The sequence below is a fragment of the Salmo salar genome, unplaced genomic scaffold (assembly GCF_965601325.2).
Source record: "Salmo salar unplaced genomic scaffold, fSalSal1 ptg000974l, whole genome shotgun sequence".
Taxonomy (NCBI): domain Eukaryota; kingdom Metazoa; phylum Chordata; class Actinopteri; order Salmoniformes; family Salmonidae; genus Salmo; species Salmo salar.
Window position 1 is genome coordinate 567,319 of NW_027675573.1, and position 18,822 is coordinate 586,140.

General features: G+C 40.9%; 1 pseudogene across 1 annotated transcript; it reads left to right on the forward strand.

Annotated features, from left to right (window-relative positions):
* Positions 1–13,278: 13,278 nt before the first annotated feature.
* LOC145877364 (stonustoxin subunit beta-like) lies at positions 13,279–17,425 on the forward strand (annotated as a pseudogene). Its single transcript, XR_014391670.1, has 3 exons — positions 13,279–13,460; positions 13,657–13,703; positions 14,078–17,425. The product of XR_014391670.1 is annotated as a stonustoxin subunit beta-like (transcript).
* Positions 17,426–18,822: the final 1,397 nt, after the last annotated feature.

Sequence of the window (18,822 nt, forward strand, 5' to 3'; positions counted from 1 at the left end):
TTAGCATGTTTTGTTGTAGCCTCTGTTATTGGTAATGGTGAGAGGTTAGCATGTTTTTGTTGTAGCCTCTGTTATTGGTAATGGTGAGAGGTTAGCATGTTTTGTTGTATCCTCTGTTATTGGTAATGGTGAGAGGTTAGCATGTTTTGTTGTAGCCTCTGTTATTGGTAATGGTGAGAGGTTAGCATGTGTTGTTGTAGTCTCTGTTATTGGTAATGGTGAGAGGTTAGCATGTTTTGTTGTAGCCTCTGTTATTGGTAATGGTGAGAGGTTAGCATGTTTTGTTGTATCCTCTGTTATTGGTAATGGTGAGAGGTTAGCATGTTTTGTTGTATCCTCTGTTATTGGTAATGGTGAGAGGTTAGCATGTTTTGTTGTATCCTCTGTTATTGGTGATGGTGAGAGGTTAGCATGTTTTGTTGTAGCCTCTGTTATTGGTAATGGTGAGAGGTTAGCATGTTTTGTTGTGGCCTCTTGTAACTTTCTCACTCATTATGATTCATGATTCATTCATGATTCTTCTTAATCATGGCATCATCAGAATGTAAGTTTTAATTGTGAATCACATACCGTTGAAGTCGGAAGTGTACATACACTTAGGTTGGAGTCATTAAAACGTGTTTTTCAACCACTCCACAAATTTCTTGTTAACAAACTATAGTTTTGGCAAGTCGGTTAGGACATCTACTTTGTGCATGACACAAGTAATTTTTGAAACAATTGTTTACAGACAGATTATTTCACTTATAATTCACTCTATCACAATTCCAGTGGGTCAGAAGTTTACATACACTAAGTTGACTGTGCCTTTAAACAGCTTGGAAAATTCCAGAAAATGATGTCATGGCTTTAGAAGCATCTGATAGACTAATTGACATAATTTGGATGTATTTCAAGGCCTACCTTCAAAATCAGTGGCTCTTTGCTTGACATCATGGGAAAATGAAAAGGAATCAGCCAAAATCTCAGCAAAAAAAATTGTAGACCTCCACAAGTCTGCTTCATCCTTGGGAGCAATTTCCAAATGCCTGAAGGTAACACGTTCAATCAATAGTATGCAAGTCTAAACACCATGGGACCACACAGCCGTCATACCATCCCAACTGTGAAGCACGGCGGTGGCAGCATCATGTTGTGGGGGTGCTTTGCTGCAGGAGGGACTGGTGCACTTCACAAAATAGATGGAATCATGAGGCAGGAGAATTATGTGGATATATTGAAGCAACATCTCAAGACATCAGTCAGGAAGTTAAAGCTTGGTCACAAATGGGTCTTCCAAATGGACAATGACCCCAAACATACTTCCAAAGTTGTGGCAAAATGGATTAAGGACAACAAAGTCAAGGTATTGGAGTGGCCATCACAAAAGCCTGACTTCAATCCTATAGAAAATTTGTGGCCAGAATTGGAAAAGCGTGTGCGAGCAAGGAGGCCTACAAACCTGACTCAGTTACACCAGCTCTGTCAGGAGGAATGGGCCAAAATTCACCCAACTTGTTGTGGGAAGCTTGTGGAAGGCTACCCGAAACGTTTAACCCAAGTTAAACCATTTAAGGCAATGCTACCAAATACTAATTGAGTGTATGTAAACTTCTGACCCACTGGGAATGTGATGAAAGAAATAAAAGCTGAAATAAATCATTCTCTCTACTATTATTCTGACATTTCACATTCTTAAAATAAAGTGGTGATCCTAACTGACCTAAGACAGGGAATTTTTATTAGGATTAAATGTCAGGAATTGTAAAAATTGAGTTTAAATGCATTTGGCTAAGGTATATGTAAACTTCTGACTTCAACTGTATGTATTAAAATACCCTCAAATAAAAGGTGACATTATATACTGTCACCTCATATGAAACATTTGATCTGAAATCCAAAATGTTGGAGTTTAGAGCCACATTTAAAATGTTATCTTCACTGTCAAAATAGATATGGTTTGGACTGTATACTCAATACAATCTAAATCTGATACCTCACTGTCTGTCTTTTGACTGATACTGCTTTTAAACTGGTCTGGTCAGTCTACTCAAATATTTGTATTATACATGTTTCTATCTGCAGGCAAAACGTTGATAATTTGTCATTTTTAATGATGATACATTCATTTACGAATAGATATGGAAGGTTTCAGGACACTGATATCTGAATATGTTGAAAAATGATACTGCCACTATTTTCACCACCAAAGCATAGCAGTGTGATTTTAATATGATTTGACTCTTTGCAGGCTGTCAGGCTGTGGAGTCACAGAGGAAGGCTGTGATTCTCTGGTCTCAGCTCTGAGGTCAAACCCCTCACACCTGAGAGAGTTGGATCTGAGTAACAATGACCTGAAGGATTCAGGCGTGAAGCTGGTCTCTGCTGGACTGGAGGATCCACACTGCAGACTGGAGACTCTGAGGTCAGTATTCCTGTAGTTGGTCAACAAGTGATAACTGTTCACCAGATCCACATGTGTTTACCAGACACACATAGTCCACACCATATGTGTTTGGACAGTGAAGCTTACAGTTTTAAATGTGGTGCTATGCTCCAGCATTTTGGATTTGAGATAGAATGTTTCACATTAGGTGACAGTACACAATGTCACCTTTTATTTGAGGTTAAAGGTGAGAGGTTAGCATGTTTTGTTGTAGCCTCTGTTATTGGTAATGGTGAGAGGTTAGCATGTGTTGTTGTAGCCTCTGTTATTGGTAATGGTGAGAGGTTAGCATGTTTTGTTGTAGCCTCTGTTATTGGTAATGGTGAGAGGTTAGCATGTTTTGTTGTAGCCTCTGTTATTGGTAATGGTGAGAGGTTAGCATGTTTTGTTGTAGCCTCTGTTATTGGTAATGGTGAGAGGTTAGCATGTTTTGTTGTAACCTCTGTTATTGGTAATGGTGAGAGGTTAGCTGTTTTGTTGTAGCCTCTGTTATTGGTAATGGTGAGAGGTTAACATGTTTTGTTGTATCCTATGTTATTGGTAATGGTGAGAGGTTAGCATGTTTTGTTGTAGCCTCTGTAATTGGTAATGGTGAGGTTAGCATGTTTTGTTGTAGCCTCTGTTATTGGTAATGGTGAGAGGTTAGCATGTTTTGTTGTAGCCTCTGTTATTGGTAATGGTGAGAGGTTAGCATGTTCTGTTGTGGCCTCTGTAACTTTCTCACTCATTCTGATTCATGATTTATTCATGATTTTTCTTAATCATGGCATCATCAGAATTTAATTTTTAATCGTCAATCACATACAGTTGAAGTCGGAAGTGTACATACACTTAGGTTGGAGTCATTAAAACGTGTTTTTGAACCTCTCCACAAATTTCTTGTTAACAAACTATATAGTTTTGGCAAGTCGGTTAGGACATCTACTTTGTGCATGACACAAGTAATTTTTGAAACAATTGTTTACAGTCAGATTATTTAACTTATAATTCACTGTATCACAATTCCAGTGGGTCAGAAGTTTACATACACTAAGTTGACTGTGCCTTTAAACAGCATGGATAATTCCAGAAAATCATGTTATGGCTTTAGAAGCATCTGGTAGACTAATTGACATCATTTGGATGTATTTCAAGGCCTACCTTCAAACTCAGTGCCTCTTTGCTTGACATCATGGGAAAATGAAAAGAAATCAGCCAAGATCTCAGAAAAAAAATTGTAGACCTCCACAAGTATGGTTCATCCTTGGGAACAATTTCCAAACGCCTGAAGGTAACACGTTCATCTGTTCAAACAATAGTACGCAAGTCTAAACACCATGGGACCACACAGCCGCCATTCCGCTCAGGAAGGAGACGCGTTCTGTCTCCTAGAGATGAACTTACTTTGGTGCAAATCAATCCCAGAACAACAGCAAAGGACCTTGTGAAGATGTTGGAGGAAACAGGTACAAAAGTATCTATATCCACAGTAAAACGAGTCCTATATCGACATAATCTTAAAGGTTGCTCAGCAAGGAAGAAGCCACTGCTCCAAAACCACCATAAAAAAAGCCAGACTACGGTTTGCAACTGCACATGGGGACAAAGATCGTACTTTTTGGAGAAATGTCCTCTGGTCAGATGAAACAATACAAGAACTGTTTGGCCATAATGACCATCGTTATGTTTGGAGGAAAAAGGGGGAGGCTTGCAAGCCAAAGAACACCATCCCAACCGTGAAGCCCGGGGGTGGCAGCATCATGTTGTGGGGGTGCTTTGCTGCAGGAGGGACTGGCGCACTTCACAAAATAGATGGCATCATGAGGCAGGAAAATTACGTGGATATATTGATGCAACATCTCAAGACATCAGTCAGGAAGTTAAAGCTTGGTCACAAATGGGTCTTCCAAATGGAAAATGACCCCAACGATACTTCCAAAGTTGTGGCAAAATGGCTTAAGGACAACAAAGTCAAGGTATTGGAGTGGCCATCACAAAGCCCTGACCTCAATCCTATAGAAAATTAGTGGGCAGAACTGAAAAAGCGTGTGCGAGCAAGAGGCCTACAAACCTGACTCAGTTACACCAGCTCTGTCAGGAGGAATGGGCCAAAATTCACCCAACTTATTGTGGGAAGCTTGTAGAAGGCTACCCGACACGTTTAACCCAAGTTAAACCAATTAAAGGCAATGCTACCAAATACTAATTGAGTGTATGTAAACTTCTGACCCACTGGGAATGTGATGAAAGAAATAAAAGCTGAAATAAATCATTTTCTCTACTATTATTCTGACATTTCACATTCTTAAAATAAAGTGGTGATCCTAACTGACCTAAGACAGGCGATTTTTACGAGGATTAAATGTCAGGAATTGTAAAAATTGAGTTTAAATGTATTTGGCTAAGGTGTATGTAAACTTCTGACTTCAACTGTATGTATTAAAATACCCTCAAATAAAAGGTGACATTATATACTGTCACCTCATATGAAACATTTGATCTGAAATCCAAAATGTTGGAGTACAGAGCCACATTTAAAACGTTTGCTTCACTGTCAAAATAGCTATGGTGTGGACTGTATACTCAATACAATCTAAATCTGATACCTCACTGTCTGTCTTTTGACTGATACTGCTTTTTAAACTGGTCTGGTCAGTCTACTCAAATATTTGTACTATATATGTTTCTATCTGCAGGCAATACTTTGATCATTTGTCATTTTTAATGATGATACATTAATTTACGAATAGATATGGCAGGTTTCAGGACACTGATATCTGAAAAATGTTGAAAAATTATACTGCCACTATTTTCACCACCAAAGAATAGCAGTGGGATTTTAATATGATTTGACTCTTTGCAGGCTGTCAGGCTGTCTAGTCACAGAGGAAGGCTGTGCTTCTCTGGTCTCAGCTCTGAGGTCAAACCCCTCACACCTGAGAGAGCTGGACCTGAGTAACAATGACCTGAAGGATTCAGGAGTGAAGCTGCTCTCTGCTGGACTGGGGAATCCCCACTGTAAACTGGAGACTCTGAGGTCAGTATTCCTGTAGTTGGTCAACAAGTGATAACTGTTCACCAGATCCACATGTGTTTACCAGACACACATCGTCCACACCATATGTGTTTGGACAGTGAAGCTTACAGTTTTAAATGTGGTGCTATGCTCCAGCATTTTGGATTTGAGATACAATGTTTCATATTAGGTGACAGTACAGAATGTGACCTTTTATTTGAGGGTATTTTCATACATAGCTGTGTTACTGTTAAGAAAGTAAAGCACTTTATGTATTTAGTTCTCCCATTTGAAAAAGTTGTACATATTCGGACAAATTCACTTATATTGTATTAAAGTAGTCATAAGTTTAGTAGTTGTACCATATTCCATGCCTGCAGTGATTACATCAAGCTTGTGATTCTACAAACTTGTTGAATGCATTTGCAGTTTGTCTTGGTTGTGTTTTGGAAGATGTTTTTCCTAATAGAAACTGAACGGTGAATAATGTCCTGTCATTTTGGAGTCACTTCACTTGTATTGTCAGTAAGAATAGAAGATGTTTCTGAACACTTCTACATTCATGTGGATGCTACCATGATTATGAATAATCATGAATGAATCGTGAATGATGATGAATGAGAAAGTTACAGAGGCACAAAGATCAGACCCCCTCTGTTATTGGTGTTATTCTGTATACTTCTGGCCCTTCTTTGGACACTGTGTTAACTAACCTCCAGACGAGCTTCAATGCCATACAACTCTCCTTCCGTGGCCTCCAACTGCTCTTAAATACAAGTAAAACTAAATGCATGCTCTTCAACGGATCGCTGCCTGCACCTGCCCGCCTGTCCAGCATCACTACTCTGGACAGTTCTGACTTAGAATATGTGGACAACTACAAATACCTAGGTGTCTGGTTAGACTGTAAACTCTCCTTCCAGACTCACTATAAGCATCTCCACTCCAAAGTTAAATCTAGAATTGGCTTCCTATTTCACAACATAGCATCCTTCACTCATGCTGCCAAACATACCCTTATAAAACTGACCATCCTACCGATCCTCGACTTCGGCGATGTCATTTACAAAATAGCCTCCAATACCCTACTCAATAAATTGGATGCAGTCTATCACAGTGCCATCCGTTTTGTCACCAAAGCCCCATATACAGTGGGGAAAAAAGTATTTGATCCCATGCTGATTTTGTACGTTTGCCCACTGACAAAGAAAGGATCAGTCTATAATTTTAACCTCTATGGGCTAGGTGGGACGCTAGCGTGCCACCCGTGGTGCACTCCATCAACAGCAGGTGCATTTCAAGAGCGGCAAATTTGAATCCAAATAAATGTCAAAATTCAAATTTTAAAAAAATACAACTATTTTACACCATTTGAAAGATAAACATCTCCTTAATCTAACCACGTTTTACGATTTCAAAAAGGTTTTACGGCGAAAGCATAAATTTAGAGTATGTTAGGACAGTACATTTACAAGAGTTGTGTGTAATGTTTTGTCAAGTCAAAGACAGGGTCACCAAAACCATAAAACCAGCTAAAATGATGCACTAACCTTTTACAATCTCCATCAGATGACACTCCTAGGACATTATGTTAGACAATGCATGCATTTTTAGTTCTATCAAGTTCATATTTATATCCAAAAACAGCGTTTTACTATGGCATTGATGTTGAGGAAATCGTTTCCCTCCAATAACCGGCAGTCAAGTCAGCGTCACAAATTAAATAATTAAAATTAGAAAACATTGGTAAAATATTATATTGTCATTTAAAGAATTATAGATTTACATCTCTTGAACGCAATCAACTTGCCAGATTTAAAAATAACCTTACTGGGAAATCACACTTTGCAATAATCTGAGCACTGCGCCCAGAAAAATACGCGTTGCGATACAGACTAGACGTCATGTTGGGGAGATCTAAAATCGAAAATACTATGTAAATACTCCATTACCTTTGATTCTCTTCATCAGATGTCACTTCCAGGTATCACAGGTCCATAACGAATGTAGTTTTGTTCAAAAAAGCTCATCATTTATGTCCAAAAATCTCCGTCTTGTTAGCACATGATCTAAGCCAGCCGGACTTCTCGTCATGAACGAGGGGAAAAAATATATTTCCGTTCGTTCAAACATGTCAAACGTTGTATAGCATAAATCATTAGGGCCTTTTTTAACCAGAACATGAATAATATTCAAGGTGGACGAATGCATACTCTTTTATAACGTATTGGAACGAGGGTACCCAACATGAACTCGCGCGCCAGGTGTCTAATGGGACATCATCGTTCCATGGCTCTTGTTCGGTCAGATCTCCCTCCAGAAGACTCAAAACACTTTGTAAAGGCTGGTGACATCTAGTGGAAGCAATAGGAAGTGCCAAAATATTCCTCAGCCCCTGTGTTTTTCAATGGGATAGGTTTAAAGTCAATACAACACATCAGGTATCCACTTCCTGTCAGAAAATGTCTCAGGGTTTTGCCTGCCAAATGAGTTCTGTTATACTCACAGACACCATTCAAACAGTTTTAGAAACTTTAGAGTGTTTTCTATCCATATATAATAAGTATATGCATATTCTAGTTACTGGGTAGGATTAGTAACCAGATTAAATCGGGTACATTTTTTTTATCCAGACGTGCAAATGCTGCCCCCTAGCCCTAACAGGTTAATGGTAGGTTTATTTGAACAGTGAGAGACAGAATAACAACAAAAACATCCAGAAAAACTAATGTCAGAAATGTTATAAATTGATTTGCATTTTAATGAGGGAAATAAGTATTTGACCCCCTCTCAATCAGAAAGATTTCTGGCTCCCAGGTGTCTTTTATACAGGTAACGAGCTGAGATTAGGAGCACACTCTTAAAGGGAGTGCTCCTAACCGCAACTTGTTACCTGTAAAAAAAGACACCTGTCCACAGAAGCAATCAATCAATCAGATTCCAAACTCTCCACCATGGCCAAGACCAAAGAGCTCTTCAAGGATGTCAGGGACAAGATTGTAGACCTACACAAGGCTGGAATGGGCTACACGACCATCGCCAAGCAGCTTGGTGAGAAGGTGACAACATTAGGTGCGATTATTCGCAAATGGAAGAAACACAAAATAACTGTCAATATATCCCTCGGCCTGGGGCTCCATGCAAGATCTCACCTCGTGGAGTTGCAATGATTGAGAACGGTGAGGAATCAGCCCAGAACTCCACGGGAGGATCTTGTCAATGATCACAAGGCAGCTGGGACCATAGTCACCAAGAAAACAATTGGTAACACACTACGCCGTGAAGGACTGAAATCCTGCAGCGCCAGCAAGGTCCCCCTGCGCAAGAATACATATACATGCCCGTCTGAAGTTTTCCAATGAACATCTGAAAGATTCAGAGGACAACTGGGTGAAATGTTGTGGTCAGATGAGACCAAAATGGAGCTCTTTGACATCAACTCAACTCGCTGTGTTTGGAGGAGGAGGAATGCTGCCTATGACCCCAAGTACACCATCTCTACCATCAAACATGGAGGTGGAAACATTATGCTAAAGGTGTGTTTTTCTGCTAAGGGGACAGGACAACTTCACTGCCATCAAAGGGACGATTGGACGGGGCCATGTACCGTCAAATCTTGGGTGAGAACCTCCTTCCCTCAGCCAGGGCATTGAAAATGGGTCGTGGAATGGGTATTCCAGCATGACAATGACCCAAAACACACGGCCAAGGCAACAAAGGAGTGGCTCAAGAAGAAGCACATTAAGGTTCCTGGAGTGGCCTAGCCAGTCTCCAGACCTTAATCCCATAGAAAATCTGTGGAGGGAGCTGAAGGTTTCGAGTTGCCAAACGTCAGCCTCGAAACCTTAATGACTTGAATCTTTCTGATTGAGAGGGGGTCAAATACTTATTTCCCTCATTAAAATGCAAATAATTGTATAACATTTTTAACATGCGTATTTTCTGGATTTTTTGCTGTTATTCTGTCTCTCACTGTTCAAATAAACCTACCATTAAAATTATAGACTGATCATTTCTTTGTAAGTGGGCAAACGTACAAAATCAGCAGGGGATCAAATACTTTTTTCCCCCACTGTACTACCCACCACTGCGACCTGTACGCTCTCGTTGGCTGGCCCTCGCTTCATACTCGTCGCCAAACCCACTGGCTCCAGGTCATCTACAAGGACCCTGCTAGGTAAAGTCCCCCCTTATCTCCGCTCACTGGTCACCATAGCAGCACCCACCTGTAGCACGCGCTCCAGCAGGTGTATCTCTCTGGTCACCCCCAAAGCCCAATTCCTCCTTCGGCCGCCTCTTCTTCCAGTTATCTGCTGCCAATGACTGGAACGAACTACAAAAATCTCTAAAACTCGAAACACTTATCTCCCTCACTAGCTTTAAGCACCAGCTGTCAGAGCAGCTCACAGATTACTGCACCTGTACATAGCCCATCTATAATTTAGCCCAACTACTTCTTCCCCTACTGTATTTATTTATTTAGCTCCTTTGCACCCCATTATTTCTACTTTGCACTTTCTTCCACTGCATATCTACCATTCCAGTGTTTTACTTGCTATATTGTATTTATTTTGCCACACATGGCCTTTTTTTGCCTTTACCTCCCTTATTTCACTTCATTTGCTCACATTGTATATAGACTTATTTTTCTACTGTATTATTGACTGTATGTTTTGTGTAATACCCTTGTTTGAAACAAGTATTGAGTTTATTTGTTATAATGAATTGGTATTATATTTAAAAGATGATTGAATTGCTCCTAAACTGTAATGTTGTTAATGCATTATGCTTTTTGAAGAAATATTTATTTAATGTATAAGTGAATAGTTTGTTTTACTTTGAAGTTTACGTTTTGACCAATAAGGTCGCTTGTTAAGTTGTGGCCAATGGGAGTTGACCTGGTTAACGGGAGGGGAAAAAGACGTTGATGAAAGGATGGACGTTTTACCTCAGGACGGTTGGTGAAGAAAAATTATAAAAGAAGACGACAGAACTACAACAAAACCCATAGCTACTAAGACATGAAGGGAAATACATGTTTTTATTTAATAAAAGAGTTGTTATAATTTAGCTAAAACTTAGTAAAGACTGAAGCTACCGTCTCGTCGTGGAGGTATTAGCCAGCCTAGAGGTTAGCCTAGCATCGTCTGACACCGGGAGATAATTGCTTGGGAAGTTTAACGAGTTCGTGTTGCCATGGGGATATCGGCTACGGCTAAGGAGTACTGTCTGCATGGGTAGCTGTGCTGCCTTGGACTTGGTGAGGAAACCTGCATGGAACTGCCATACTTCGCTGAGGGAAATATCTACCAAGTAGTGAGTAACCACAATGTGAGGTGCTTATAAATAAATACATTGGTGATGGTGAGAGGTTAGCATGTTTTGTTGTAGCCTCTGTTATTGGTAATGGTGAGAGGTTAGCATGTTTTGTTGTAGCCTCTGTTATTGGTAATGGTGAGAGGTTAGCATGTTTTGTTGTAGCCTCTGTTATTGGTAATGGTGAGAGGTTAGCATGTTTTGTTGTAGCCTCTGTTATTGGTAATGGTGAGAGGTTAGCATGTTTTGTTGTAGCCTCTGTTATTGGTAATGGTGAGAGGTTAGCATGTTTTGTTGTATCCTCTGTTATTGGTAATGGTGAGAGGTTAGCATGTTTTTGTTGTAGCCTCTGTTATTGGTAATGGTGAGAGGTTAGCATGTTTTGTTGTAGCCTCTGTTATTGGTAATGGTGAGAGGTTAGCATGTTTTGTTGCAGCCTCTGTAACTCTCTCACTCATTATTATTCATGATCTTTCTCAATCATGGCAGTCACAGGCTTGATGTAGTCATTGCAGTCAAAGAATATGGGACCAAATACTAAACCTTTGACTAATTTAACACACTTTAACCTCTATGGGCTAGGTGGGACGCTTGCGTCCCACCTACTCAACAGCCAGATTGAATCCTGTGTGGCGCGTTATTCAAATACCTTAGATATGATATTACTTCAATTTTTTAAAAATATGACTATTTTACACCATTTTAAAAGATAAGACTCTCGTTAATCTAACCACACTGTCCGATTTCAAAAAGGTTTTACAACGAAAGCAAAACATTAGATTATGTCAGCAGAGTACCCAGCCAGAAATAATCAGACACCCATTTTTCAAGCTAGCATATAATGTCACATAAACCCAAACCACAGCTAAATGTAGCACTAAACCTTTGATGATCTTCATCAGATGACAACCCTAGGACATTATGTTTATACAATACATGCATGTTTTGTTCAATCAAGTTCATATTTATATCAAAAACCAGCTTTTTACATTAGCATGTGACTAGCATGTGACTAGAATTCCCACCGAACACTGCCGGTGAATTTACTAAATTACTCACGATAAACGTTCACAAAAAGCCTAACAATTATTTTAAGAATTATAGATACAGAACTCCTCTATGCACTCGATATGTCCGATTTTAAAATAGCTTTTCGTTGAAAGCACATTTTGCAATATTCTCAGTAGATAGCCCGGCATCAACAGGGCTAGCTATTTAGAAACCCAGCAAGTTTAGCACTCATCAAAGTCAGATTTACTATAAGAAAAATGTTATTACCTTTGTTGTCTTCGTCAGAATGCACTCCCAGGACTTCTACTTCAATAACAAATGGTTGGTTTGGTCCAAAATAATCCATCGTTATATCCGAATAGCGGCGTTTTGTTCGTTCGTCCCAGACACTATCCGAAATGGTAAATCAGCTCGCGCGCATGGCGCAATTCGTGACAAAAAAATTCTAAATATTCCATCTACCGTACTTCGAAGCATGTCAAACCGCTGTTTAAAATAAATTTTTATGCCATTTTTCTCATAAAAAAGCGATAATATTCCGACCGGGAATCTGCTTTTAGCTAAACAGACAAAGGAAAAGAAATCATTCGGTCGAAGCGGGCACGCGCCTAAGCCTATAGTACTCTGAGTGGCCACTTGCCCAAAAGCGATAAAGTGTTTCAGCCAGAGCCTGCCTCGATATCGTTCAACTTTTTCCCGGGCTCTGAGACCCTATGGAAGCCGTAGGAAGTGTCACGTTATTGCACAGATCCTGAGTCTTCAATTAAAAAGAGCCAAGATGAAACACTACTTCTCAGACAGGCCACTTCCTGCTTGAAATCTTCTCAGGTTTTGGCCTGCCATAGGAGTTCTGTTATACTCACAGACACCATTCAAACAGTTTTAGAAACGTTAGGGTGTTTTCTATCCAAAGCCAATAATTATATGCATATTCTAGTTACTGGGCAGGAGTAGTAACCAGATTAAATCGGGTACGTTTTTTTATCCAGCCGTGTCAATACTGCCCCCTAGCCCTAACAGGTTTAAGTGAATTGGTCAGAAAACATATGACTTCTTTAAATAGGGGACTAGATGCATAAAGTGCTTTCATTTTTCTAAATGGTGAAACAGATATGTATGAAAATATCCACAAATAAAAGGTGACATTATATACTGTCACCTCATATGAAACATTTGATCTGAAATCCAAAATGTGTGGAGTTTAGAGCCACATTTTAAATGTTATCTTCACTGTCAAAATAGATATGGTGTGGACTGTATGCTCAATCCAATCTAAATCTGATACCTCACTGTCTGTCTTTTGACAGATACTGCTTTTAAACTGGTCTGGTCAGTCTACTCAATTATTTGTATTATACATGTTTCTATCTGCAGGCAAAACGTTGATAATTTGTAATTTATAATATGATACATTAATTTCTAAATAGATATTGCAGGTTTCATGACTGATATATCTGAATATGTTGAAGAAATATACTGCCACTATTTTCACCACCAAAGAATAGCAGTGTGATTTTAATATGATTTGACTCTTTGCAGGCTGTCAGGCTGTCTAGTCACAGAGGAAGGCTGTACTTCTCTGGTCTCAGCTCTGAGGTCAAACCCCTCACACCTGAGAGAGCTGGACCTGAGCTACAATCACCCAGGAGACTCAGGAGTCAGACTGCTCTCTGCTGGACTGGAGGATCCACACTGCAGACTGGAGAAACTCAAGTATGTGGAGGGTTTACGTCAATGTTCATATCAGACATGTTTGACTTTTCAGGCTAGTTAAGACAAACATTCTGACCACCACTTGGACAAAGTTATATTGTGTGTGTGTGTGTGTGTGTGTGTTGTGTGTGTGTGTGTGTGTGTGTGTGTGTGTCTATCCCTCAATGACTGTTTGTTTTTCTGCTTACCGCTACAGTGTGGAACATGGTGGAGAGAACACAATGAAACCTGGGCTTAGAAAATGTGAGTGTTGACTGCTGTGAAGAATATGACTAAGAATAAGTCTTAATTCAAGTTAAGTCAAAGACCATCATTACTGACGTGGTCATATTAAATATCATCTGTAGTTCTACAGAAGCACAAATCAGGGACACCAAAGTTTACATAGAGTTGATTTGACAACGTCTGTGTGTGTGTGTGTGTGTGTGATTATTGTGAATAAGTGTGTTTTATATTACCACAGTATAAGATATGATCATTCAACAAGTCTCAAGTTACCTTAACTTCTCATTTTGATACCTAGAAACATCTACATTAAATGAATTAGTGAAAAGTGAGTTAACATTCTAATGTGAATGATGATGATTTCTAATATTGTGTCTGGTTTCATCCATCAGATGTCTGTGATCTCACACTGGACCTAAACACAGTAAACAGACTCCTCTCTCTGTCTGAGGAGAACAGAAAGGTGACCTGTAGGAGAGAGGAGCAGCCGTATCCTGATCACCCAGAGAGATTTGAGGACTGGAGACAGGTGCTGTGTAGAGAGGGTCTGACCTGGGCGCTGTTACTGGGAGGTAGAGTGGAGTGGGAGAAGGGCTGGTATAGGAGTGACATATAAAGGAATCAGCAGGAGAGGAAGGGGTAAGGACTGTTGTCTTGGATGGAATGACAAGTCCTGGAGTCTGTTCTGCTCTGACAACAGATACTCTGCCAGGCACAATAATAATGACACTACCATAGACGTCCCCTCCTCCAGCTCCCACAGAGTAGGAGTGTATCTGGACTGGCCAGCCGGCACTCTGTCCATCTATAGAGCCTCCTCTGACACACTGACCCACCTGATCACATTCACCTCCACATTCACTGAGCCCCTCTATCCAGGGTTTAGGGTTCATTATGTTGACTCTTCAGTGTCCCTGAAATAATAACTGGACACACACACACACACACACACACACACACACACACACACACACACACACACACACAAACACTGACACACACAAACACTGACACACACACACACACAACAAACACTGACACACACAAACACTGACACACACACACACACACACTGACACACATAAACACAGACACACACACACACACACAAACCCACTGGACACACACACACACACACACCCACACACACTGGACACACACACACACTGGACACACACTCACTGGACACACACACACTCACTGGACACACACACACACACACACTGACACAAACCCACTGGACACACACACACACACACACACACCCACACACTGGACACAGACACACACACTGAACACACACACACACTGAACACACACACACACTGGACACACACACACACACTCACTGGACACACACACACGCTTGACACACACACGCTTGACACACACACGCTTGACACACACATGCTTGACAAACACTCTGGACACACACACACAAACACTGACACACACACACACACACACTGACACAAACCCACTGGACACACACACACACACACACACACAACACACCCACACACTGGACACAGACACACACACTGAACACACACACACACTGAACACACACACACACTGGACACACACACACACACTCACTGGACACACACACACACGCTTGACACACACACGCTTGACACACACACGCTTGACACACACATGCTTGACAAACACACTGGATACACACACACACACACACACACTCTGGGGACACACACACACACACACACACACACTGACACACATAAACGCAGACACACACACACACACTGAACACACACACACACACAAACCCACTGGACACACACACACACACACACACAGACACACACACTGGACACAGACACACACACTGAACACACACACACACTGGACACACACTCACTGGACACACACACACTCACTGGACACACACACACACGCTTGACACACACATGCTTGACAAACACACTGGATACACACACACACACACTCTGGACACACACACAACAAACACTGACACACACACACAAACACTGACACACACACACACACTGACACACACACACTGACACACTGACACACTGACACACTGACACACTGACACACACACACACTGAACACACACACACTGGACACACACACACACACTCACTGGACACACACACACACGCTTGACACACACGCTTGACACACACACGCTTGACACACACATGCTTGACACACACATGCTTGACAAACACACTGGATACACACACACACACACACACTCTGGGGACACACACACAAACACTGACACACACACACACACACACACTGACACACATAAACACAGACACACACACACACACACTGAACACACACACACACACAAACCCACTGGACACACACACACACACACACACACACACACACACACACACTGGACACAGACACACACACTGAACACACACACACTGGACACACACAATGGACAAACACACACTGGACACTCACACATGACAGGCTTGTAATATTTTCTGATCTTTTTCCATTTTGCCTTTTTTATGATATATTTTACTGTTTGTATTTGTACCACAGGAGGTTGGTGGGACCTTATTTAGGGAGGACAGGCTTGTAATGGCTGGAGTGGAATAAGTGGAATGGTATTGTCATGACGTTGGCCTGTGGGTAAGGTTTATGACCCCCCCCCCCCATAAATACCTTTCTCCCTTCCCCTCTCTGACCCTACTGAAGGACTTGAATAGCCTGTGTTAAATATAGAGAGTCTGGGAACATCAAACAAATGGGGAAAGGAACCATATTTTGGTAATAAAACCAGTTGGAAATATGCTTGGGAACGTAATGAGTATGCATGTAAGGTTCGGTTGTCATCTGAGACATTATGACTGATGACAGGATGACATAAACTGTACCTGAGAAAGTATACACCCTCTAGTTATCAGAGTAACATGGAATTGTTATGCAATTGAAATGTTTGATATTGGAATTGTTTGTTAGGAGATTAAATGTCATTTTAGCTTCCAAATGAGAGAATTGGGTTTTCATAAGGAAAGTGCCCTGCTTGATCAGTGGCCCACCCCTGTGAAGAGGAGGGGTTATAAACGATGAAACACATCCTTCCCCCTCTCCACTATATAAGCCTTTGACGAAAAGATAATCACGTTGTTCCAGTACGGGAGGTCTGCAGCCTCTACGTTAGAAGGACACACATGTCAAGTACAGAACTAAGCCAACCTCGGCGTGAGCTTTGGTGGCGAATGGTATGAACTTTGAGCTTATTCACTACAGAAGTGATACTTCCTAGCCGTTGAGTTAGCAGCGGCCGCTGTAACGTGGGCTAGGAAAGGACGGACGACGGATCCAGTCTAACAGACGGACGAAGATACCACCACGTATCCAATTTACCACCAGAGACATTCTCCCGAGTACAGGAAGATCTGTTGGCCAACCCGGCCAGCATCTACGACCAATCTACCGAAGCGCAGCTCAGAGTAAATATTTATTGCATTTTCCTTCTCCAAATGGGCGGTAATTTAGAATGCATAAGATAATGTATTTACGATAGCATAGCTGCTGTTTCTTTGTTCCCAAGTCTTCCCGCTCTTTCATTCAAGCCCAACCCCCTTTCCTTTGTGTAACCAGCCATCATACAGGTTCCGTCCACCAGGGGTGAATTCTGTATGACATCATTGTATTCTGTGTATTTGTAATTCTGTGTGATTAGTTTAGGTATTTAGTAAATAAATAATTAAACCCAATTTTGTATTGCTGATTCAACTTGTTAGCCAGGGTTCGTGAAGATAGCCAAGAATTTACAACTTTCATTATGAGACTGAAAATAAGATAAGGGTTAATATTGACTGCTATCGATGTAAAATATGACTAAGTATTTTAAGAGTTTATTCGGAAGATAACGGCTCTATAAACGTTCTTCCGTGGTGCCCCGACTTTCTAGTTAACCTCTCTGGGCTAGGCGGGACGAATTCGTCCCACCTACGTAACAGCCAGTTGAATCCTGTGGCGCGATTTTCAAAACATTTGAAATGCTATTACTTCAATTTCTCAAACATATGACTATTTTACAGCTATTTAAAGACAAGACTCTCATTAATCTAGCCACACTGTCCGATTTCAAAAAGGCTTTACAACGAAAGCAAAACATTAGATTATGTCAGCAGAGTACCAAGCCAGAAATAATCAGACACCCATTTTTCAAGCTAGCATATAATGTCACAAAAACCCAGAAGACAGCTAAATGCAGCACTAACCTTTGATGATCTTCATCAGATGACAACCCTAGGACATTATGTTATACAATACATATATGCATGTTTTGTTCAATCAAGTTCATATTTATATCAAAAACCAGCTTTTTACATTAGCATGTGACGTTCAGAACTAGCATACCCCCCGCAAACTTCCGGGGAATTCGCTAACAATTTACTAAATTACTCACGATAAACGTTCACAAAAAGCATAACAATTATTTTAAGAATTATAGATACAGAACTCCTCTATGCACTCGATATGTCCGATTTTAAAATAGCTTTTTGGTGAAAGCACATTTTGCAATATTCTAAGTACATAGCCCAGCCATCACGGGCTAGCTATTTAGACACCCGGCAAGTTTAGCACTCACCAATATCAGATTTACTATTATAAAAGTTTGATTACCTTTTGTTGTCTTCGTCAGAATGCACTCCCAGGACTGCTACTTCAATAACAAATGTTGGTTTGGTCCAAAATAATCCATCGTTATATCCGAATAGCGGCGTTTTGTTCGTGCGTCCCAGACACTATCTGAAATGGTAAATCAGGGTCGCGCGCATGGCGCAATTCGTGACAAAAAAAATCTAAATATTCCATTACCGTACTTCGAAGCATGTCAACCGCTGTTTAAAATCCATTTTTATGCCATTTTTTCTCGTAAAAAAGCGATAATATTCAGACCGGGAATGTCCATTTAGCTAAACAGAGGAAAGAAAACAAAGCTTTCGGTCGACGCGGGCACGAGCCTGAGTCTCACAGTACTGTAACCAGCCACTACCCAAACGCGCTACTTTGTTTCAGCCAGAGCCTGCAAAGCCACGATTCAGCGTTTTGCCGCCTTCTGAGAGCCTATGGCAGCCGTAGGAAGTGTCACGGGACACTAAGA